The sequence below is a fragment of the Macaca nemestrina genome, chromosome 12 (genome assembly GCF_043159975.1).
Source record: "Macaca nemestrina isolate mMacNem1 chromosome 12, mMacNem.hap1, whole genome shotgun sequence".
Taxonomy (NCBI): Eukaryota; Metazoa; Chordata; class Mammalia; order Primates; family Cercopithecidae; genus Macaca; species Macaca nemestrina.
In genome coordinates, this window is record NC_092136.1 from 79774500 (window position 1) to 79798889 (window position 24390).

The window sequence follows — 24390 nt, forward strand, 5'->3', positions numbered from 1 at the left end:
TGAATTAAATACAAGTATGTAATATGGCCAGTGCTTAATATCACATTAAGAAGGTGAGAAGCGTCCAGAGAAGGGAGGTACAACTCTATGGGATGTATTATCAGACAACCCTTAATGAAACAAGAAAACAAATAGAACTGGAAATTTAAAAATGTGGAGTCATAGCCTATGGCTGCCACTCAGCTGCCAAGTAAACCTGAATATGTTAAATCTTCTTCTTGCTCCCCAGATCACTCATGGAATATAGAGATTACATAGTGAGAGTAGTGAGGATGATGATGGTATGAAGACCATAAATGACGATAATATCATTTCATGATATTTTCAGACGTTATAAGGTTATGAAAGGTTTTGGAGGGGGGTCTGACTTAAAGACTGTGCTTCAATGTATTCAAATTATTTACACTTCCTCTGTACCATAATCACTTCCACTTATTTTGCAATTATTCCTGTCATGAACTATTGAAAAGGACTTCTCACATTATCTCAAGCAATCCTCACAACTTCCATGAAGTAGATAGGTCACCCTAATTTTAACATGAACTGTTCATAAAAGAAAGAAATTTAAAATGGGCAATGCAAAAATGTTTTCTATGTATAATAATGTTATCATGTAAAGTTATATATATGTATATCATGTAAAGTTAGACATAATACATGTAATGTCGTTGCTGCTACTGCCAATGACTAGTTCCTCTGTCTGCAAAAGTCAGAATCTTACCTAGCTTAGAATAGACTTTCAGTATGCATCTTTACATAGAAAAGACAAATGCATGGATAAATAAAAATGTATATATATTATTGCACCTGAGTTTTTAGAGTGGAAAAAAATACAGACTTAACAGAGTGTGGAATAGCAAGTTAAGGACCTATAAGGAGAGTGTGCTAAAAAATCAGTTAGTTCATTCTTGCAAAGCACGGTGAACCATACCCGAAAAGTAGTGAGCCTCTAGTATAGACAAACCATTCTGAGCAGTCTGTGCTTTAGCAAGCTGTATTTGAAAAATGGGTTAAGGTAAAGGGAATACAGATGCCACTAAAAAAATTGGCATAGAATTTTATTGTGATTTAAACAATTTTGGATGTGTTAATTCATGTAATCCTTATTCTATCCTTTGAAATAAAGAGATGTTCTCTGTTTAAATGAGAAGCATGGAGGTTAAAAAGCTCTCATTCTCATAGCAGTGAAAGAGGGCTCCAGCCACACTTGCAGTGCTGTGATCTTTCCTCTATAGTCTGTCATCCCTGACCTTTAAGTTACTTGGTCACAGTGTATTTGCTTCATATTCTTCTTTCTTATTTCTGAGTATCCTGAGGGGCTTGGTCAATTGCATGTTAAATTCTAGCTTCCCTGATCTGCCATTCCCTATTTATTCCACCACACAGGGAACCCTATCAAACAACAACAAGCACAAAACACTGATCCTTTTGCCCTTTCCTCCTCTGCTAGAGTGAAAGGATTAGAAAGTAAAGGAAAGGAGGAATTAAGAGGTGACCCTTAGGTAATACGGAACAGGGAGAAGGGAGGAAACAAAGATATGACTGTATGGAAATCTTTTACAGATTTATTCATTTTGTTGAGTGCTGTTTCTATTTTTTTCTGGTGGATAAATTGATCTGAATATTCATAAAAACTTTTTAAGAGAAAATTGTTTTTCTTTTATCAAAGGATTTTTCCCAGTATTGTTTTGTTAATGATAATGATGATGATAATGATAATACAATTTCATATGTATGGTGCTTTAGATCTCATTTGATCTTTGTAACAACATAAAATAAAAAAGGTACACAAGGTTCAGAGTGAAGAAATAACTTCTTTAAGGTCATAGAGCTTAAAAGAGAAAGCACAACTGGATCCTGAAGCCCCATACTCTTTTCATTGTCTATATTTAGGATGCAGGAACTCTGTCATTATAATGACTTTGGAAACAATCCATCTTGAGTTGGAAATAATTTATATAAATACACGAGGATGCCACAAAGCAAGTCCTTCCATTTCATATTTAGTTGAATAGGTACACAAACATGGGACTTCACACAATGGAAGGACAAATTTTTTTTTTACCACGAATGAAGTTGACATCAATTTCAAAGAAACAAAATCTAGGGAGAAAAAAAATCAGGTTAGCCTGACGGTTTACTAGATGAGAATTAGAACCACAACCACATGTCTGCAGACTGTTTTTTTTTTTTGTCAGAAGACACTGTTTGGTTTGCAGCATTTCTTCAAGCTTGCCTTCAATAGTGAATGATAATGACTTCTACTTGGAAATTGTTTTTTATTTTCAAGCATATTTTGCCTCAAAGACATACTCAAGTTCCCCAAAAGTGTCTTGTTAATAAAACACTTCCCCTGCTTCATCTTCAGGGAGGCAGAGTAATGTCATGAAATGGTCTTTGGAGTTGGAGAGAACTCGTTTCAAATTCTGGCTCTGATACTTTCTATCTGTGTTACCTTGGGCAAATTGCAGAAAATGAACATAATAATACTGGCTCTGCAGAGTTTTATAAGTTTAAATGAAAACTTTTCTCCCAATGCTTGAAATTATATTAAAGTTCAATGAATACTACTTATTTTTATGCTTTATATATTTACAAAGTAAAATGTGAGTGAACACCCTACCCCATAAATGGTGCTCAGTAAATATCTGTAGAATTATAGAAATTGCAGCTGTTATCTTAAATTATATAAGTCAAATACAACTCTTGACTATCTGTATCAAGAAATGATGTTGGACTGAATAACTGAGATTGGCAGGGTCCAGTCCGAGATGGAAGAGTCACGACTTTATCTTTGCTATTGAGTGCTGTAGCTAGCTGATATTCACACATTTGTGATCCCAAGGAAAGCTCTCAGCATTTGTTCTGCCATCTGGAAGATGGGGATAAGATAACAACAGAGCCTTTCCACCATACAGGATTTTGATGAGGATTAACACAGATACTGTATTTGAAAATGTATGTAAACTGTAAAGTGCCATACCAATATAAAGAAGCATCATCATTACTGTCACGTCTTGTCCTGATTGTTGATGATGTTTGTGTACCACAGATCAGCTGTTTCTTCAGGAATGCAGATTTCACAACAATATTTTTATAGCTTAAAATAAAGCATAGAATCAAATTGGAATGCTTAAGATCAGCATGGAAAGATCACCTAAGGGATTTTGTTGTTGTTATCTGTGTTTTGTTTTTGTTTTTTACCCCATGAAAAGTGCATTTGTTAACTCTCCAAGTGTGCATTATTTTCTTTGTTCTAGTTCAGAAATGACATAGTAAGAAAAAAATCCGGCTCTCGTATTTCCAACTTGTTCAAACATAAACAAATTGTGGTCCAACTTGTTCTTATGAGATTTTAGCACTGTTTCTTAATTGAAAGAGGGCAATAAATAAATTTATAGGTTGGAATTTACCGTTAAACTTTTTATATTACTGAATTGAAGGAAAACATCCTGGACGAGAGTCCCCATCATTAATCATATTTCCACTGAGGCACAGCATAGCAGGGCAGCAGAGAACAGAAGATGGTCACCTAGGCTGAGGAGGCAAGACAGCCAGGGAAGGCTTCCTGAATGAAGTTGTACACTTACATGTCACTAAATTTAAAAACATGAAAACATTTTTAAAAGCACTAGCCAGGTTTATTTCAGAAAATGCTATTCTAGAAAAGAATTCTATCCATCAGAGAGATGAATGTGACCAGGGAGGCAGGTCAGAGAGACAGCAGTGTGACCTGCCATGGCCAGCTTTGAAGGAAGAAGTTATGAGCCAAGAAGTGTAGGCAGTCCCTAGAAGCCAAAAAAAGCCAAGAAAATCCTTCCATAGAGTTTCCAGAAAGGAACGCAGTCTACTGGCACCTTGTCTTTAGTCCAGTGACACCTATCTAGAATCTGAACTACAAAACCATGAGATGGCCAAATAGGAACAGCTCCAGTCTGCAGCTCCCAGCAAGATCAGCACAGAAGGCAGGTGATTTCTGCATTTCCAACTGAGGTACATGGCTCATCTTATCGAGACTGGTTAGACAGTGGGTGCATCCCATGGAGGATGAGCCAAAGCAGGGTGGGGCATTGCCTCACTGGGGAAATGCAAGAGGTAGGGGTACTCCCTTCCCTAGCCAAGGGAAGCTGTGAGGGACTATGCCACTGTACCATGAGGAACGGTGCACTCCAGCCCAGATACTATGTTTTTCCCATGATCCTTGCAACCCACAGACCAGGAGATTCCCTTGGGTGCCTACACCACCAGAGCCTTGGGTTTCAGGCACAAAACTGGGTGGCCACTTGGACAGACAGAAAGCTAGCTGCAGGAGTTTTTTGTCTTTTTTTTTTTTTTTTCATACCCCAGTGGCACCTGGAACAACAGCAAGACAGAACCATTCACTTTCCTGGAAAGGAGGCTGAAGCCAGGGAGCCAAGTGGTCTAGCTCAGCAGATCCCACTCCCTCAGAGCCCAGCAAGCTAAGATCCACTGGCTTGAAATTCTCACTGCCAGCACAGCAGTCTGCAGTCTGCCTGGGATGCTCCAGCTTGGTGTGGGGAGGGGTGTCCACCATTACGGAGGCTTGAGTCGCAGTTTCCCCTCACAGTGTAAACTAAGCCACAGGGGAAGTTCCAACTGGGCAGGGCCCTCCACAGCTCAGCAAAGCCACTGTAGCCAGACTGTCTCTCTCGATTCCTCCTCTCTGGGCAGGGCATCACTGGGAAAAAGGCAGCAGCCCCAGTCAGGGTATTATAAATAAAACACTCATGTCCCTGGGACAGTGTACCTAGGGGAAGAGGTGCCTGTGGGCACACCTTCAGCAGACTTAAACATTCCTACCTGCTGACTCTGAAGAGAGCAGCAGGTCTCCCAGCACAGTGCTCAAGCTCTGCTAAGGGACAGACTCCCTCCTCAAGTGGGTCCCCGAACCCTGTGTCTCCTGAAAGGAAGATACCTCCCAGGAGGGTTTGACAGACACCTCATACAGGAGAGCTCTGACTGGCATCTGGTGGGTGCTCCTCTGGGACGAAGCATCCAGAGGAAGGAACAGGCAACAATCTTTGCTGTTCTGCAGCCTCTGCTGATGATACCCAGGAAAACAGAGTCTGGAGTGGACCTCCAGCAAACTCCAATGGACCTGCAGCAGAGTGGCCTGACTCTTAGAAGGAAAACTAAAAGAAAGGAAGAAAATCAACATTAACAAAAAATGTTTCCATGCAGAAACTCCATCTGAAGGTCACCAACATCAAGGTCCAAAGGTAGGTAAATCCACAAAGATGGGGAGAAACCAGCACAAAAAGGCTGAAAATTCCAAAACCCAGAATGCCTCTTCTTTTCCAGAGGACTACAATTCCTCACCAGCAATGGAACAAAACTGGACGGAGAATGAATTTGATGAATTGACAGAAACAGGCTTCAGAAGGTGGGTAATAACAAACTCCTCTGAGCTAAAGGAGCCTGTACTAACCCAATGCAAGGAAACTAAGAACCTTGAAAAAAGGTTAGAGGAATTGCTAACTAGAGTTACCCACAAAGGGAAGCCCATTAGACCAACAGCGGATCTCTCTGCAGAAACCCTACAAGCCAGAAGAGAGAGGGGGCCAACATTCAATATTCTTAAAGAGAACAATTTTCAAACCAGAATTTCATATCCAACCAAACTAAACTTCATAAGTGAAGGAGAAATAAAATCCTTCACAGACAAGCAAATGCTGACAGATTTTGTCACTACTAGGCCTGCCTTACAAGAGCTCCTGAAGAAAGCACTAAACGTGGAAAGGAACAACCGATACCAGCCAATGCAAAAACATACCAAATTGTAAAAACCATCGACACTATGAAGAAACTGCATCAACTAACAGGCAAAATAACCAGCTAGCAACATGATGACAGGATTGAATTTACACATAACAATATTACCCTTAAGTGTAAATAGGTTAAATGACTCAATTAAAAGACACAGACTGGTAAATTGGATAAAGAGTCAAGATCCATCGGTGTGCCAAATTCAGGAGACCCACACACGTGCAAAGACACACATAGGCTCAGAATAAAGGGATGGAGGAAGATTTACCAAGGAAATGGAAAGAAAAAAATAAAAACAAAAAAACAGGAGTTGCAATCCTAGTCTCTGATAAAACAGACTTTAAACCAGCAAAGATCAAAAGAGACAAAGAAGTGCATTACATAATGGTAAAGGGATCAATGCAACAAGGAGACCTAACTATCCTATATATATGCATGCAATACAGGAGCACCCAGATTCACAAAGCAAATTCTTAGAGACCTACAAAGAGATTTTGACTCCCTCATAATAATAGTGAGAGACTTTAACACCCCACTGTCAATATTAGACAGATCAATGAGACGGAAAATCAACAAGGATATTCAGGACTTGAACTCAGCTCTGGACCAAGCAGACCTAAATGACATCTACAGAACTCTCTCCCCAAAATCAACAGAATACACATTCTTTTCAGCACCACATTGCACTTTTTCTAAAATCAACCACATAATTGAAAGTAAAACAGTCCTCAGCAAATGCAAAGGAACAGAAATCATAACAAACAATCTCTCAGACCACAGTGCAATCAAATTAGGATTCATGATTAAGAAACTCACTCAAAACCACACAACTACAAGGAAAATGAACAACCTGCTCCTAAATGACTACTGGGTAAATAATGCAATGAAGGCAGAAATAAATAAGTTCTTTGAAACCAATGAGAACAAAGACACAGTATAACAGAATCTCTGGGACACAGCTAAAGCAGTGTTCAGAGGGAAATTTATAGCACTAAGTGCCCACAAGAGAAAGCAGGAAAGATCTAAAATTGATACCCTAACATCACAATTAAAATTAACTAGAGAAGCAAGAGCAAACAAATTCAAAAGCTAGCAGAAGACAAAACTTCACTAAGATCAGAGAAGAACTGAAGGAGATAAACACAAAAATCCCTTCAAAAAAAAATCAATGAAGCGAGGAGCTGGTTTTTTGAAAAGACCACTAGCCAGACTAGTAAAGAAGAAAACAGAGAAAAATCAAATAGATGCAATAAAAAATGATAAAGGGTATATCACCACTGATCTCACAGTAATACAAACTACCATCAGAGAATACTATAAACACCTCTACACAAATAAACTAGAAAATCTAGAAGAAATGGATGAATTCCTGGATGCATACACCTTCTCAAGTCTAAACCAGGAAGAAGTCAAATCCCTGAATAGACCAATAACAAGATCTGAAATTGAGGCAGTAATTAATAGCCTACCAACCAAAAAATGTCCAGGACTGGACGGATTCACAGGCAAATTCTACCAGAGGTACAAAGAGGAGCTAGTACCATTCCTTCTGAAACTATTCCAAATAATAGAAAACAGGGACTCCTCCCTAACTCATTTTATGAGGCCAGAATCATTCTGATACCAAAACCTGGCAGAGACACAACAAAAAAAAAAAAAAAAAGAAAAAGAAAGAAAATTTCAGGCCAATATCCCTGATGAACATTGATGCAAAAATCTTCCATAAAATACTGGTAAAACTAATCCAGCTGCACATCAAAAAGCTTATCCACCATGATCAAGTTGGCTTCATCCCTGGGATGGAAGGCTGGTTCAACATATGCAAATCAATAAATGTAATCCATCACATAAACAGAACCAATGACAAAAACCACATGATTATCTCAATAGATGCAGAAAAGGCCTTTGATAAAAATCCAACACCCCTTCCTGCTAAAAACGCTCAGTAAACTGGGTATTGATGGAACCTATCTCAAAATAGTAAGAGCTATTTATGACAAACCCACAGCCAGTATCATACTGAATGGGCAAAACTGGAAGCATTCTATTTGAAAACCGGCACAAGACAAGGATGCCCTCTCTCACCACTCCTATTCAACATAGTATTGGAAGTTCTGGCCAGGGCAATCAGGTAAGAGAAGGAAATAAAGGGTATTCAAATAGGAAGAGAAGAAGTAAAACTGTCTCTGCAGATGACATGATTGTATATTTAGAAAATTCCATCGTCTCAGCCCCAAATATCCTTAAGTCAGTAAGTAACTTCAGCAAAGTCTCAGGATACAAAATCAATGTGCAAAAATCACAAGCATTCCTATACATCAATAGACAAACAGACAGCCAGATCATGAGTGAACTTTCATTCACAAATGCTACAAAGAGAATAAAATATCTAGGCATAAAACTTACAAAGGATGTGAAAGACCTCTTCAAGGAGAACTACAACCAATGCTCAAGGAAATGAGAGGACACAAACAAATGGAAAAACATTCCATGCTCATGGATAGGAATAATCAATATCATGAAAATGACTATACTGCCCAAAGTAATTTATAGATTCAATGCTATCCCCATCAAGCTACCATTGACTTTCTTCACACAATTAGAAAAAACTACTTTAAATTTTATATGGAACCAAAAAAGAGTCCACATAGCCAAGACAACTCTAACCAAAAAGAACAAAGCTGGAGGCATCATGCTACCTGACTTCAAACTGTACTACAAGGCTACAGTAACCAAAACAGATATATAAACCAATGGAAGACAACAAGGGCCTTGGAAATAACACCGCACATCTACAATCATCTGATCTTTGACAAACCTGACAAAAACAACCAATGGGGAAAGGATTCCCTATTTAATAAATGGTGTTGGGAAAACTGGCTAGTCATATGCAGAAAACTGAAAATGGACCCCTTCTTTACACCATATACAAAAATTAACTCAAGATGGATTAAAGACTTAAATGTAAGACCTAAAAGCATAAAAACCCTAGAAGAAAACCTAAGTAATACCATTCAGGACATAGGCATGGGCAAAGATTTTATGACTAAAACACCAAAAGCAATGGTAACAAAAGCCAAAATTGACAACTGGTATCTAATTAAACTAAAGAGCTTCTGCACAGCAAAAGAAACTTTCATCAGAGTGAACAGGCAAACTACAGAATGGGAGAAAAATTTTGCAATCTATCCATCTGAAAAAGGGCTACTATCCAGAATCTACAACGAACTTAAACAAATTTACAATAAAAAAACAACCCCACCAAAAAATGAGTGAAGGATATGAACAGACACTTCTCAAAAGAAGACATCTGTGCAGCCAACAAACATATAAAGAAAAGCTCATCATCACAAGTTGTTAGAGAAATGCAAACCAAAACTACAATGAGATACCATCTCACACCAGATAGAATGGTGATCATTAAAAATTCAGGAAAGAACAATTGCTGGAGAGGATGTGGAGAAATAGGAAAGCTTGTACACTGTTGGTGAGAATGTAAATCACTTCCACTGTGGAAGACAATGTGGCAATTCCTCAAGAATCTAGAGCTAGAAATACCATTTGACCTAGCAATCCCATTACTGGGTATATACCCAAAGGATTATAAATTATTCTACTATAAAGACACATGCACACATATGTTTATTGTGGCACTGTTCACAATAGCAAAGACTTGAAACCAACTTAAATGCCCATCAATGATAGACTGGATAAAGAAAATGTGGCATATATACACCATGGAATACTATGCAGCCATAAAAAATGATGAGTTCATGTCCTTTGCAGGGACATGGATGCAGCTAGGAACAATCATTCTCAGCAAACTAACACAAGAACAGAAAATCAAACACCGCGTGTTCTCACTCATAAGTGGGAGTTGAACAATGAGAACACATGGACACAAGGAGGGGAATATCACACACTGGGGCCTGCTGGGGAGTGGGTGGCTAGGGGAGGGATAGCATTAGGAGAAATACCTAATGTAGATCATGGGTTGATGGGCGCAGTCAGCCACCATGGCATGTGTATACCTGTGTAACAAACCTGCATGTTCTGCACGTGTACCCAGAACTTAAAGTATAATAATAACAAAAAAAGAATTCCATATTTACCTTCTCCCTTGTATTACATACACCTGGATTGATTTGATACTAATTATCTTTTCATTTGTTTTAAAGTCTAAAAGTAATTATTTACCTGTTGATCTACTAGAAAACCTCAAGAGGCAAAACTGAGAGTTGGATTTCGTAAAGAAGCTGATTATTAATTCTTAAGGCGATTGAAAGCAGTTTGGAGATGTTGTTTTGTTTCACTACATTAAAAAAAAATGTTTGAAAATCATCTAAAGTGTAGCATCTTCCTCAAGGTATCCTGTGCCACATGCCAAATAAAAATATTGACTTGGTCTGCTGCACTATTCCACTGACATTTATTTTGAAGTCATACATTTTCCCCTTATCTTAGAGAAAAAAACCCTTCCAACTGCCTGATTTATAATTTAAGAAGTTTTGTTAGATCAAAAGGAAAGAAAGAATGAACAGAAGCAAAGAGCGTAAAAAGCTTTAATATTTGAGTAATCGCACCATACTTGGTGTGGCCTCTCTCCCTGCTGCTGTATAGCAGAAGCAGAAAAAAGAAACCAGAGAGCGTGATTTGTTCAAGGTTGTTCAATGTGAGTCAGAAAAGACTGAGTATTTGAATGCGAGGCAGAGCCGACATCTTTCTCCCCTAAAATGTATTTTTGTATGTGATTGGTTTCAATCCCAACAAGTAAACACAATCACATTTCATACATTTCAAGCAGCAAACTAGGCATAGCTGTTTTTCTTAAGGGGAGGAGTGTTGGGAGGCTTCAGGGGAGAAATATTTACTATATAACAAAATACAGAAACGTGCTACTCAATGAGAGGGTGGTAGAGATGTGTATGGGCTCCTTGGAACAAATACTGAGGGTTGGAAGAGACTGGGTGGAGGTGCATATAGAGATTATGAGGGAGCAGGAACTGGGGGGACAATTTGTGCTACTGCTCCCTGCAACTTCTTAAGGGCCTTTACACTTTCGACCTCTGTGAGGCTTTCTAATGCCTCCTCACCCTCCCCAACTGTCCCAAGTAAATCCTATCTCCACGCTTCACATCTAGTCCATGTGTAAGACAATATAACCTTCTGATTAAAAGCTCTTCTATAGAGTTAAATAGCACTGCACTCAAATCCAAAAGCAATTTGCTACCAGTTTAGGGGCTTTGGCAAGCTAATTCAGCCCTCTAAGCCTCAGGCTTTCCCATATGAAAAAAAAAATGGGAATAACGGTGTCTGCTGCAGAGGTTCTTATAGAATTAAATGAGAGAATCTGTGTGCTCAATACACTGCCTGACAATGATGAATAAATGGCAGAAAGTGTTATCACTTTCATGGCATATTTTGTATATATCGTTTTCATTCGCTTGTCTTCACATGAAGAATGTTGGCTCTCTCAAATACCCTGTAAGTAAAACATGAGGTTACTTTGAAGCCTATCCAGTAGACTTTGATCCTGAATTAGAGTTTCTTCTCATTAAAGAATTTAGCCATAATCCTGAGCCATCTGTGGCTGCGAGAATAAATCTGCTCTGTCCAGAAGTGACATTCCATTCCTTTGTAACTCTCTTTTCTTGTGCCCATGTTGGACTCAGAATGAGATACTCCAAAATTAAGAAAATAGCAGAAGCATCAAGGACTCTGGCTTCTCCTGGTTTCCTCCCCTGAAGATTGGCATACGATAGTTGTCCTGCCCTATATGCAGAGGGAAGTAAAGCCATGCAGTGATGCCAAGAAGAAACTGAACAAATACCCCTTGCTAAGTTCCCCCCAGGTTATTGCCATTAGACCATATGCTTTTGTCCTCCAATCATACTTCTGCATGACTGTCTGTTAAAATTTGTTCCCTGGGAACTTTGTCTTCATTTCTGAAGACTCCCATGTCATATAAAACTTATGTTAAATACATTTATTATGCTTTTCTCTTGTTGCTCTGTCTTCTGTTATAGGGTGGGGAATAAATTTTTTTTTCTCCCATACCCATCTGTCTATCCCAGGATGTATCCTCCTTACTGAAAGACCTTGTTACTAAATTCACATGTTCCTCTACGTTTGTAGACTGCTAATCTAATCCTTAGCTATTAGGAAGTCATTGTGAATTTATTTTTTTTTTTTTGAGATGGAGGAGTCTCACTCTGTTGCCCAGGCTGGAGTTTAGTGGCATCATCTTGGTTCACTGCAATTTCTGCCTCCCAGATTCAAGTGATTCTCCTGCCTCAGCCTCCCGAGTAGCTGGGATTACAGGCACCTGCCACCATGTTGTTTGGTTCACCCTATGGAGTCAACATTTTTCAATAATGGGAAGGGTTATAAAATCCCTTTGGCAGGAAAGAGCTTAGTTTGATGATGAAATTCCACTGGACAGCACCATGATACTCTCTATATAAAACCATTTAACCTCCATGGACAGGTGGACACTGGAACATTATTATTATTATTATTTTAAGTTCAACATTGTTTAAGTTATTCAGTTACTTCCGGAGAGAGGTAGAGCTGTGATATCCTGATTTTCAAGCTACTAAGTTTTCATCTTTGCCATCCAAGGTCTCTAATATGAAGAGGCTGAGGACAAATTTCAGAGGAAGAGGGAATACAGTCAGGCAAATTATATTATAGTAAGGGAATCTGAAAATGCAACTGAAAATTTTTAGAGCTTGAATCTAAGGAATAGCATTTGAGTAAATTATAAAGGAATATAGGGTCAAGTCAGATGGAAGTGGTAGAGAAAAAAAATAGGGTTAGAATATAAGTCATTAAAGCCAGCATGAATAAGAAAGAACACAAAGCAGAGTAGAGGCTGGCAGATGAGACTGTTAGTTTTGTTGCTGAGCTTCTAAGTAATTGGGAATGTGAAAGGTTAGGCAGTAGACAAGAGGTGGGAGTTGCCATCATGAGGAACTCTCAGACCTCCAAGGCCCAGAGACTGCATTGGAGTCACTTAGGAAAAATCTACCTTTCTTTGGCTCCTCTTGTCTATTACAGGATGTTTTCTTCTTAGTAGAGGACCTCATTCCTAAGCTTGAACATTTTTGTGTCTTATTCCTCACGCTTTCCACCCATCTTGGTTGGCCCAGTAAGAGCTGCTTACAGAGAAAATAACAATTCACCAAAGCTAAAGTCAGCTATGAATGCAGGGGAGTGAATTTGGTTCTGTAAGAATAACAAAATTAAGGAAAAGGAATGCAAGGCATAAAGTGGAAATGATAGACCCCTAAAGAAGTTTTGGCATGAAAGTGGAAGAAGAGTATTGGAAAGGTTTCCTAGGTAGCAAAAAGCATAGGCAGGTGGATGTGAATCCAGTATGAGATGGGCCTGCCTTTGGAGGGCTGTATAGGAAGTAATGTTTTCTTGAGAAAATCACGTTCAATAAAGAAAGAAGGAGAAGAAATGAGCAGCATGAGTGTTTATTGGACATAACATTTGCTTATTAATTTGTACACATCAACTTATAAAATGTGTACCACATTCCTATGGCATTGGCATTATTGTCTGAGAAAAAGTATCTTACAGAGTAGAACTCTAAGAACAAATTGTATTTTCTCTCCATCTAATGTCTAGGTATAAATCGAAGACATTCCCCAGTACAGATAATTCTGAATGCTGCATTCTTACTTGATATCTTGCCTCTATATTTTATATTGAGATTAAACATTTTTCACAATTATAACTTTTAACAGATGCATAATATTCCACCATGTGGTTATGCCATTATTTATTTAACAAACTCCAAATTATTAGGTAGTGGGCTTTCTCCCCAAGGTTTCATTATTTTAAATAATTTCACAGTAAAAAATGGCATATAAATTTTAGAATTAGTTTTTAATTATTTCCTTAAATAAACAACTCTAAATGGAATAAGTAAATCAACAGGCATAAATATTTTTAAGACTTTACTTAGGTACTTTCTTGCTTCAAAGAGAAGTCATTTAGTTTACACTAGGAAAGCAATTTAAAACCCAGAAACAATAAGACTGAGAAGCCAGCACCTAAAAGCTCTTCTGAGAATTCAGATTGCACCAGAGAAGTCAACACTCACTGGAGCTACACCTTATTCCGGCCCTGACCAAGCCATTCTCACGTCCCCTGATGCAGAATCAGTTTCAAAGCATGTATTATATGTAGATTGTTTCTATTCAGCTAGCTGAAAAGAATGCCACAACACACCTTTCCCCTAAAATGAGTAGGAACAGTCTTACTATATCATAGCCCCTTAAGTTCCCTCTCAAGCCGGCAGACAAATTCCTGAGTGATAATTCCAGTCTAGCTATCTTATCTCACAACCTCACCTTTACCAACAGCATCCCAACCAACACAAAAGAACTGTCCATACATTTTCTGTACATATAAGCATGCCACACTTCACTAATTTCAGGCCAAATGATCAAAATAATAATTGTTTTACCCACCTGCATGTTTGCTGTATTTAACTCAGACCTTTGCAAGAATCTGACCAAACAAGGTGCAATCAGACAAAACTAGAAAGCCAGCTTGGTTAAATTTATGTTCACCAAAGGATTGCTGAATATGTGCATGTTCACAGCAGCTCCTAAATGGCTTACCTCATTCAATCTTGCCTTTTCAGTCCAATTGGTCCAGTGAAAATGTTGACTTATCTGGAAAAGGAGAAATACAGGAGCATAATAAGTATGACATAAAATAGAAAGATGCATAATTGTATGCATGAGGTATATTTTTTCAGTACAAGTAATAGAATCTCACTTCATATTTTGGGAAAATAACAAAAAGGCAGTAAGAGAAAATCGTGTTCTTATCAAGTGACTCAAACACCCCCTACAGATTTCAGACCCACGTTCAATCTAGCCTTCAGAAATGACCTGGCAAAATGAAACAAGAGTCATTTTAGAGTCGTTTAATCTCTAACTTCAATTTTCTTAATAAAAAGAGCCACAGCAGTACCTTAGCTCGTTAGCTCAGGGAGGGGTCTGGCAAATGAATCCAGCCTAATTACAGAATGCCTCTGAGATAGCAAGTGCAACATGTGTATGATCTTCCACGATCTGACTTCTTCAAAGTTATAACCCACATGTTAATAAGCAACTGAAATTCATGCTGGCATGGAAGCAACGAGTCTAATCCTAAATCTGTAATCAGATACTTAGGCATGAGCAAGTTCCATAGCATGAAAGAATACTGAAAATATTTGGATGTATTAAGACTTACATATTTGAAAGATGATAATAAAGTTTTATTTATATAAAATTATGATTTAAATCCTTTATTTATAAAATAATTAAGAGCATAACTAATTTTCACCAAAACCTTGTGATTCCTCTAAGATTTTAGAGCTCTATACCTCCAAATTATTTTAACTATTATGATTTAGTATGATGACTGTTTCATTTTAATATCACAAGAATGTCAGACATTAGGATACAAATTCACATTCATAAAGGTCAAACTAAAAAATCTTCTTTTCTATGTGTTTTCATTAACAGGATAAACATTTTTAATCAAATACACACAGTCCTAACATTACATTTCTGTCTTCAGTATCAATGTTTTTCCACGTTTTATTTAACAGTTCAAAGAAGACATTTTATGCTGTGCTAGTTATAAGACATACGAGACAGTACTATTAGAAATCAATCTTCATTAGGACCATGTGAAAAGAAAATTGGCACAGGAACTTCCACTAGAAAGAGAAAGGGAATTCTTGGATTTGCAAAGGACATTATTTTAGTTATGATCCACCTAGGTTGGCTTTTTCTCAATACCCTAATGTAATAATCCTAACTAAAAATGTTGATCACTAATCAGTGTATTTGATGGTGAGTCCTGAATTTATTAAATTAATCATCTAATTTCTTTTCCAGGTCCCAATTCACATTTACATGTAATCAAAAAGCAGACTTAAAGATATCATTTTAATTATTCATCTGATACGGTTTGGATCTGTGCTCCCACCTAAATCTCATGTTGAAATGTAATCCTCAATGCTGAAGGTGGGGCTTGGTGGGAGGTGTTTGGATCATGGGGCTGGTTTCTCACGGTTTAACACCATCCACCCCGGTGCTGTCACTGTGATAGTGAGTGCTCATGAGATCTGGTTGTTTAAAAGTGTGTAGCACCTCCCCGCTCTCCCTCTTCCTCCTGCTGGGACAAGGTGAAGTGATGGCTCCTCCTTTGCCTTCTGTCACTATTATAAGTTTCCGGAGGCTTCCCTGAAGCTGATGCTGCCATGATTCCTGTACAGCCCGCAGAACTGTGAGCCAATAAAATCTCCTTTCTTTGTAAATTAGTCCCCCGTATTACTTTATAGCAGTGTGAGAAAAGAACAAATACAGAAAATTGGTACCAGGAGTTGTATATTGCTATAAAGACACCTGAAAATGTGGAAACACCTTTGGAATTGGGTAATGAACAGAGGTTGGAAGAGTGTGGAGGGCTCAGAAGGTGACAGGAAGATGAGGGAAAATTTGGAACTTCTAGAGATTTGTGGAATGGTTATAATGCAAATGCTAACAATTAGTGAAGGCCAGGCTGAGGAGGTCTCAGATGGAGATGAGGAACTTATTGGCAATGGAGCAAAGGTCACATTTGGCAAAGAGCTTGTTTGGATTATGCCCCTGCCCTACAGATCTCTGAAACTTTGAACTTGAGAGTGATAATTTAGAGCAGGAGTCCCCGACCCCTGAGCCACAGACAATTGTTAGTCTGTGGCCTGTTAAGAACCAGGCTGGGCTGGGCTCGGTGGCTCACACTGTAATCCCAGCACTTTGGGAGGCCGAGGTGGGCGGATCACAAGGTCAGGAGATGGAGACCAACCTGGCTAACACAGTGAAACCCCGTCTCTACTAAAAATACAAATACAAAAAAAATTAGCCAGGCGTGGTGGCGGGCACCTGTAGTCCCAGCTACTCAGGAGGCTGAGGCAGGAGAATGGCGTGAACCTGGGAGGTGGAGCTTGCAGTGAGCCGAGATCATGCCACTGCACTCCAGCCTGAGCGACAGAGCAAGACTCCGTCTCAAAAAAAAAAAAAAAAAAAAAAAAAAGAACCAGGCTGCACAGCAAGAGGTGAGCAGCAGGCAAGGAAGTGAAGCTTTATCTGTATGTACAGCCACTCCCCATTGCTCACATTACTGCCTGAGCTGGGCCTCCTGTCAGATCAGCAGCGGCATTCAATTCTCACAGGAGTGTGAACCCTATTGTGAACTGCACCTGTGAGAGATCTAGGTTGTCTGCTCCTTATGAGAATCTAATGCATGATGATCTGTCACTGTCTCCAATTGCCCACGGATGGGACTAGCTAGCTGCAGGAAAACAAGTTCAGGGCTCCCATTGATTCTATATTATGGTGAGTTGTATAATTCTTTCATTGTACCTTACAATGTAATAATAATGGGAATAAAGTTCACAATAAATGTAATGTACTTGAATCACCCTGAAACCATCCCACCCACCCCCAGTATGTGGAAAAATTGTCATCCACAAAACCAGTCCCTGGTGCCAAAAAGGTTGGGGACTGCTGATTTGGGGTATCTGGTGGAAGAAATGTCCAAGCAGCAAAGCATTCAATTCTTGACTTGGCTGCTTCTGATAGCCTATTTCACATGCATGAGCAAAGAAATTATGTAAAACTGGAACTTATATTTAATACGAGGCCAGGCGCGGTGGCTCACACATGTGATCCTAGCCCTTTGGGAGGCTGAGGTGGTCAGATCACTTGAGGTCAGGAGTTTAAGACTAGCCTGGTCAACGTGGTAAAACCCTGTCTCTACTAAAATACAAAAATTAGCTGGGCATGATGGCAGGTGCCTATAATTCCAGCTACTCAGGAGACTGAGATGGGGAAATCATTTGAACTTGGGAGACAGTAGTTGCAGTGAGCTGAGATCATGCCCTTGCCCTCCAGTCTGGGTGGCTGAGTGAGACTCTATCTCCAAAAAAAAAAAAAAAAAAAAAAAAAAAGTGAAAGTGCTTTTGAATTATAAAATATGATATAAATATTTGTTTCAAAACTACCTATTTTGAGTTAATATAAATGTGCCTGCCCGCATGTTTTCCTCCCTTCCAAGCTTCTTATTGGCATTAAGATACTATTAGCATTTATTCACCATTTACTTCAATGAGCATTACTAGGAAATGAGAGCATCAAATTCCTGAGGGAAGATAGCAATTAATTCTAACTTCAGGAACTGAAGACAGCTTCATGGAAAAGGCTACAATAAAGTTGGAAAGATGAATAGATTTTTAGCGACAGAAACACTGCTGTGAATACAGACTTTTAGTTAACGTCTATGCAATGAAAATCACCTTCAACGAGTCTGCATTTTACCAGGTGAATAGAATCCCTAGAATTTCTATGTTTGTACTTAAAGATTTTTTTTAAAAGGTTGCATTGGACATACATATTCTTTGTTCTATGAGCTTTGTACATAAATTATGACTCAAAGTAATGAAAAATATAATCCAAACTGATGCAAATGCAAATGCCCTAGTTTTAGACAGCTGCAATGGTTATTTCTGTATATCTGGGAAACAGCTATCAGGCCTCATCTATACACTGGTTTTTGTTCAACTTCAAATGGGTGTCAAGAATAAGGTGGCATCCATTTCAGGAATACATAAGAGTTTCTAAGCCTTTCCTCTGTGAGCAGCTTCTAAATCACCCTCATCTTATGGCACTGGCATGATGGAACATTCTCACAGATTGCCTTTCCCCATCCAAGCTCTGAGGACGCCCAGGCTGGTTGGAAGGTGTAGCTTGTGTAATGATTCCAAAAGCACTCCTCTCCCATGATTACACAGAACAAGTAATGGAATAGTCATTTTCAAGGCCAGGCATAAGTGATTACTCACCAGGGTACAGAGGTTATGATAGGAAGGGCCCACGCTGATGCTGACAGTCAGAAGCAAGATGCAGGGCTTGATCTTTTACTGCAAGAAGCTGCAGAGACCATGCATCTGAGCTAGACAGCTGAGGAGATGCCTTCTCCTTGGGATTCACACCACAACAATAGGCTAATAGATTTATGCCATAAAAGCGGTGACCTTTGTGGCCAGAAACATTTTCTCACGGAGAGAAAAAGGTGCTATACGCCCCTGTGTGCTACAGTTTTGACAGTGACTGACAGCATGGGCTGGCCCTAGTCTCCAGGAAGCCGTATGCACAGACTTTTGCATTGTTACCCTTTGATTAACTTCTGACAGACTTTGCAACATAAAACTCTTACAAAGAAATTGCTCTGTAATGCTAGCTGTAATATCTAGAAACTTTGCCAAGGAGAGCTAAAATGTACCCCAAAGCATGTGGCCTGAAATAATATCCATGTGCGTGTATGTGTGTGGGGAACACACTTTGGGCTTTAAATTTTCAGACTCATAATGCTATTACTTAAGTGCAATATTTAGAAAAAGAGTCTCACATGTTATAAGCATATTGCGCATGAAGAGACTTAAGCAATGCCAAGATGAAAATAAATAATGTATGAAGTCAGAGGCCTGAAGCAAATGTTAACTAATTTCAAAATGGGTCAAAATCACAACAATTAAGTCCCTGACATGTGAAGTCATTTTTTTTCTTCCTAAAATATTAACCAACTTGCTTCACTTCTTCTAGATTGATTTGTAGAGCATGAAAGGTCATTTTGGAGGCAGAGGGGGAATTTGGCTTCTACAAGCCATCCATAATGAGAGCCAATAAATTAGGTAAAGCTCCTGTTTACCTAAGCTGAAATATTGATGTCCAAGACCACATCGAATGCAAATCTCTACATTAATCATTTTTCTCCAGTTGGGAAATTCAGACCATGGTAACACATGCTTTGATAGACCTATACATCATAGTTACAGCAACATTAGACAGTGCCTCAGTGACAGAATACAAATATATTGCATTGGATTTCCTTCATTTTCCCCAGCCTGACTTTTATTTGTAACTGCAAAGTCTGCTCTGGGTGTGTGAGGTTTTGACACGGGTTTGGGTGATACTTTTGGTCTAGGAAATAAGTGAAAATTGATAACAAGAATTTTCTTCGCTTGGTTACCTGCCAAGCATATCTAGGGGAGGCTCACATCTAGTTCATTAAGCATAGCACCTTGATGAGCACATACCTTGTGTTCAGTCTTCTCCCACTCCAACAGTAATATGGTCTGTGTTTCCCAGAGTGGGATTCATGAACCATCTGTGTCAGATTACCTGGGTGCTTGCTGGGAAATGCAGTTTCCTAGGCTTCATCATAATCAATCAGATTTTCTTAGCGGCGGGGGGAGGGGTGGCGCAGGGAATCTTGTACAAGATCCTCAGCTGTTTAGTATACACACTGTTGTTTGATAACTGATATAGGCAGCCATCACCCTTGGGCTTCTAAAAACTACCTTGTCTTGCCACTTTTCTGCTGAAAGTCTTTCCTCTCCCAAATATGGTCCAAACCTCTACGTAGCCCTCTTCTTCTCTAGAGGCATTTCTCACACAGTCTTATCTACTTTTAAGGTTATTCTCTCTATATGCAGAAGACTCTCAAATCACTATTTCCAACAGTGATGTTCTATCTCGGCTTCCAATTCATATGTGAAAATGCCTGTTGAAACTGTCTACCTGGCATTAGAAAGACAGTGTGGCCAAACTGAACTCATTCCTCTTTCATTGCTATCACACAGCCAGACAGAAATCCTGATGCTCTCATTTATTCTTCTGTCTCCCTTCTATTTTCAACACGTACATCATTAAATAAATAGCCTGTATCATCTATTCATAGTCTCTACGATGGCTCATTCTTTTCTTTCTTTTCTACCCCTGTGCAAAATCCAGGTCTTCCTTGTTTCTCAGCTGTACCATTGTAACAGACCTCTAACTAGTGTTCCCGTCTTTTGTCTTCAACTTCTCAAATCAATCTTCTACATGGTGGCTGAATAGGTTTTCTAAAATACATCTGACTGAGTCACTTGTTTCCTTAACACTCTGAGAACATTCCTCCTGCAGGACAAAATCTAGGTTTTCTGGCCTCACTTTCCTGCCCATTTCTAGTTTATGCATACTCAATTTTTATCAATCCTTACTTTGATTCCACTTCAGTACAACCGTTTACAGTAACGTTATACCATGCCTTTCCTCCCATTTCCCTCTGCCTGGAGTACCCTTTTCTTGACTATTTTCATTCATATTATGACTCAATAATTATAATGATGCTTATAAATGTTATTTTATGACACAATTATCTAATATGAATACTTACTCTATGCCAACTATTGAGTTAAATTTTTGATTCTCACAAGGATAAAAATGTGATAACCTACATTAGTACGCTTTTTAAGAGGCCTTCTTTCATCACCTTTTTAAGGCTTTCCTTAATCTCTAGTCTGACTACTTCTTACCTTATTACCACCAACACGCTATGTGCTTACTTCAGCTAAAACATTTAGCCTAATATACTAAAATAGTATGTTTATATTCTCCACTCTCTTTTCATCACTAAATTACATGATTCACAAGGGCACAGCATGTATCTTATTCAGATCTATTTTCAAACCATGTAGTCCCAGCTGCCCAAGTAACGTTTTTTTTTAACTCAAGAGATCTGATTCATGGCCATAGAGAATATCACTGTGTGAGTGGCTCTTCTCAGCATATTAACTAAGAGACTTTTGATCTGAGACCTCGAACTTCAAGCAGAGAGGCAGGACCATGTTCATGTTTGTATCTCCCCTATAGTGCCTAGTCCTGCATATTTTATATCATCACTGCTCAAAAGTGTTGGTACAAATTTAACTGCTACTATGTGGATTTCAGGAATATTAAAATGAAGATAAGCTCTGCTAAATTTTAGAAATATGGAGTACACAAAGTCACTGTTAAAAGCAAAATCATTAGGCACTCTAGCCTCATTTAAGCAGCATGATGTCAGAAGGAATATTCATTAAACATAATGGATTTGTGAGTGTCGGACAGAATAAATGTATGAACTTACAAAAAGTGCAAAGGGGAATGGATCACTGTTGTGAGAAAAGGGCAAACGACACCTTGCAGAGTCGGAAACCCCAAGAATAAAGGGGATCAATGGGATGGGTTTCTTTTAACAACTGTTTAAATTTTTTTTCAGTAATGGCATACTTTTGGTACATTTAATTACATCAAATATGGTCATAAAAATAATATAATAATAATGAAATATTGCTCAACTTATTGAGTGAATACTCTGACCCAAGTGTTCTACAGAGCTCAATGTATCTTCTAGGTATGCATTTTCTCCTGTTTTATAGATGAGGAAGCTGAAGTTCAGAAGGGTTTAGTAACTTTCTCAAGGTCATATTGCAATGTATTCACATGACAGTCTGTGTTCACTCATTTAAAAAGCACATGCTGAGCAATAACTGTGCCAGAAATTGAACTAGGAACTAAACATACAGGGATAAGTCAGAAGTTCAGAGTTCTCAGTACTGTGAGAGAATCATAAAAAGTAACACGATACAATGTGGCACGTACCCTGAGACAGTTAGCCTATGAGGTCAATACAGAGGGTCATGAGAACCTGGGAGAGAGGCATCTAATCTAGCCTGGGATAAAAAACAAACAAACCTGTAAAGCGTCAGGGAACACTTCCCAAAAAGACATGAAAAGTCTGACTGTATGAGGTAACAATCATAGTTTAGATGGAGGGAATGATACATGCCAATGACTCAGAATTCTTCTGTGTCCTATATTTCTCATCACTGCTATCACCAGAATGTGTTTGAGAAGGTAATGGCAGATCATCCTGATTTTACACTCTCAAAGTGGACACCTTGAGAGATAGTGTTCAATGAGGATGAAAAGTATGAGTATGCTATGGAAGAGTGCTTACAATTTGTCCTACAGATGCAAATGGTGCCCTTTAGTGATTGTGCAGGGCACAACCCGTACACTGTAAATGACAGCCCTGTTCCTAGCATTGTGCTTGGTTGGACCTTAACATATCTAATCTGATTTATTCTTCATGATGACTCTAAAAGTTGGTTTGCTTGCCTTCATTGTATGGATAAGGAGACTAATACCCCAGGAGTTTAAATAACTGTCCAAACATCATACATAGAACAAATAAAGGAGCCAGAATCTTAATCAAGATGTTTATGCCTCCAAAGTCCTTGATCTATCTGCTAGAAAATCAGGAATAAGGAAGAAATTCTATTTTACCTCTTTGGTGAGCTCTTCTCTGGCATCATAGATGGGTACTTCCCCCTGAATTCCCAGTCTAGTTCTCAGAAGAGACAAGATAAACTGCTGCTTCTATATTAGCTTCTCTAAGAGTACCAGCCTGTCTGGGCCCTGTTTTCATTAATCTTTACACTTTTCCCTGATTTGATTCTCTTTTACCCTAATTTCCTCCCCAGTCTAGCTAAAAAAAAAGACCATTCCGTTTGATCACATATGTTAGTAGGCTTGTTTTCATTATGATTGTGTCTATTAAACTGTTCCAATATTAATCTAGGTCATAGAAGACTAATAGAAATCCCCCATTAATGTAATATTTCTTTTTTTAAAAATTTATTTATTATTATTATACTTTAAGTTGTAGGGTACATGTGCATAACGTGCAGGTTTGTTACATATGTATACTTGTGCCATGTTACTGTGCTGCACCCATCAACTCGTCATTTACATCAGGTATAACTCCCAATGCAATCCCTCCCCCCTCCCCCCTCCCCATGATAGGCCCCGGTGTGCGATGTTCCCCTTCCTGAGTCCGAGTGATCTCATTGTTCAGTTCCCACCTATGAGTGAGAACATGCGGTGTTTGGTTTTCTGTTCTTGTGATAGTTTGCTAAGAATGATGGATTCCAGCTGCATCCAAGTCCCTACAAAGGACTCAAACTCATCCTTTTTTATGGCTGCATAGTATTCCATGGTGTATATGTGCCACATTTTCTTAATCCAATCTGTCACTGATGGACATTTGGGTTGATTCCAAGTCTTTGCTATTGTGAATAGTGCTGCAATAAACATACGTGTGCATGTGTCTTTATAGCAGCATAATTTATAATCCTTTGGGTATATACCCAGTAATGGGATGGCTGGGTCATATGGTACATCTAGTTCTAGATCCTTGAGGAATCGCCATACTGTTTTCCATAATGGTTGAACTAGTTTACAATCCCACCAACAGTGTAAAAGTGTTCCTATTTCTCCACATCCTCTCCAGCACCTGTTGTTTCCTGACTTTTTAATGATTGCCATTCTAACTGGTGTGAGATGGTATCTCATTGTGGTTTTGATTTGCATTTCTCTGATGGCCAGTGATGATGAGCATTTTTTCATGTGTCTGTTGGCTGTATGAATGTCTTCTTTTGAGAAATGTCTGTTCATATCCTTTGCCCACTTTTTCATGGGGTTGTTTGTTTTTTTCTTGTAAATTTGTTTGAGTTCTTTGTAGGTTCTGGATATTAGCCCTTTGTCAGATGAGTAGATTGCAAAAATTTTCTCCCATTCTGTAGGTTGCCTGTTCACTCTGATGGTAGTGTCTTTTGCTGTGCAGAAGCTCTTTAGTTTAATGAGATCCCATTTGTCAATTTTGGCTTTTGCTGCCGTTGCT

At 38.8% G+C, this 24390-nt stretch overlaps 1 protein-coding gene across 18 annotated transcripts in view; it reads right to left on the bottom strand.

The window, feature by feature from the left end:
- Positions 1-24390, bottom strand: part of LOC105468948 (teneurin transmembrane protein 4) — a 3228145-nt gene that overhangs the window by 1899815 nt on the left and 1303940 nt on the right. For all 18 annotated transcript variants that reach the window (XM_071075888.1, XM_071075902.1, XM_071075903.1 and 15 more), the window contains one exon: positions 14424-14477. The gene's annotated coding sequence lies outside the window, so the exon portion shown is untranslated. The remainder of the gene's footprint in view (positions 1-14423; positions 14478-24390) is intronic.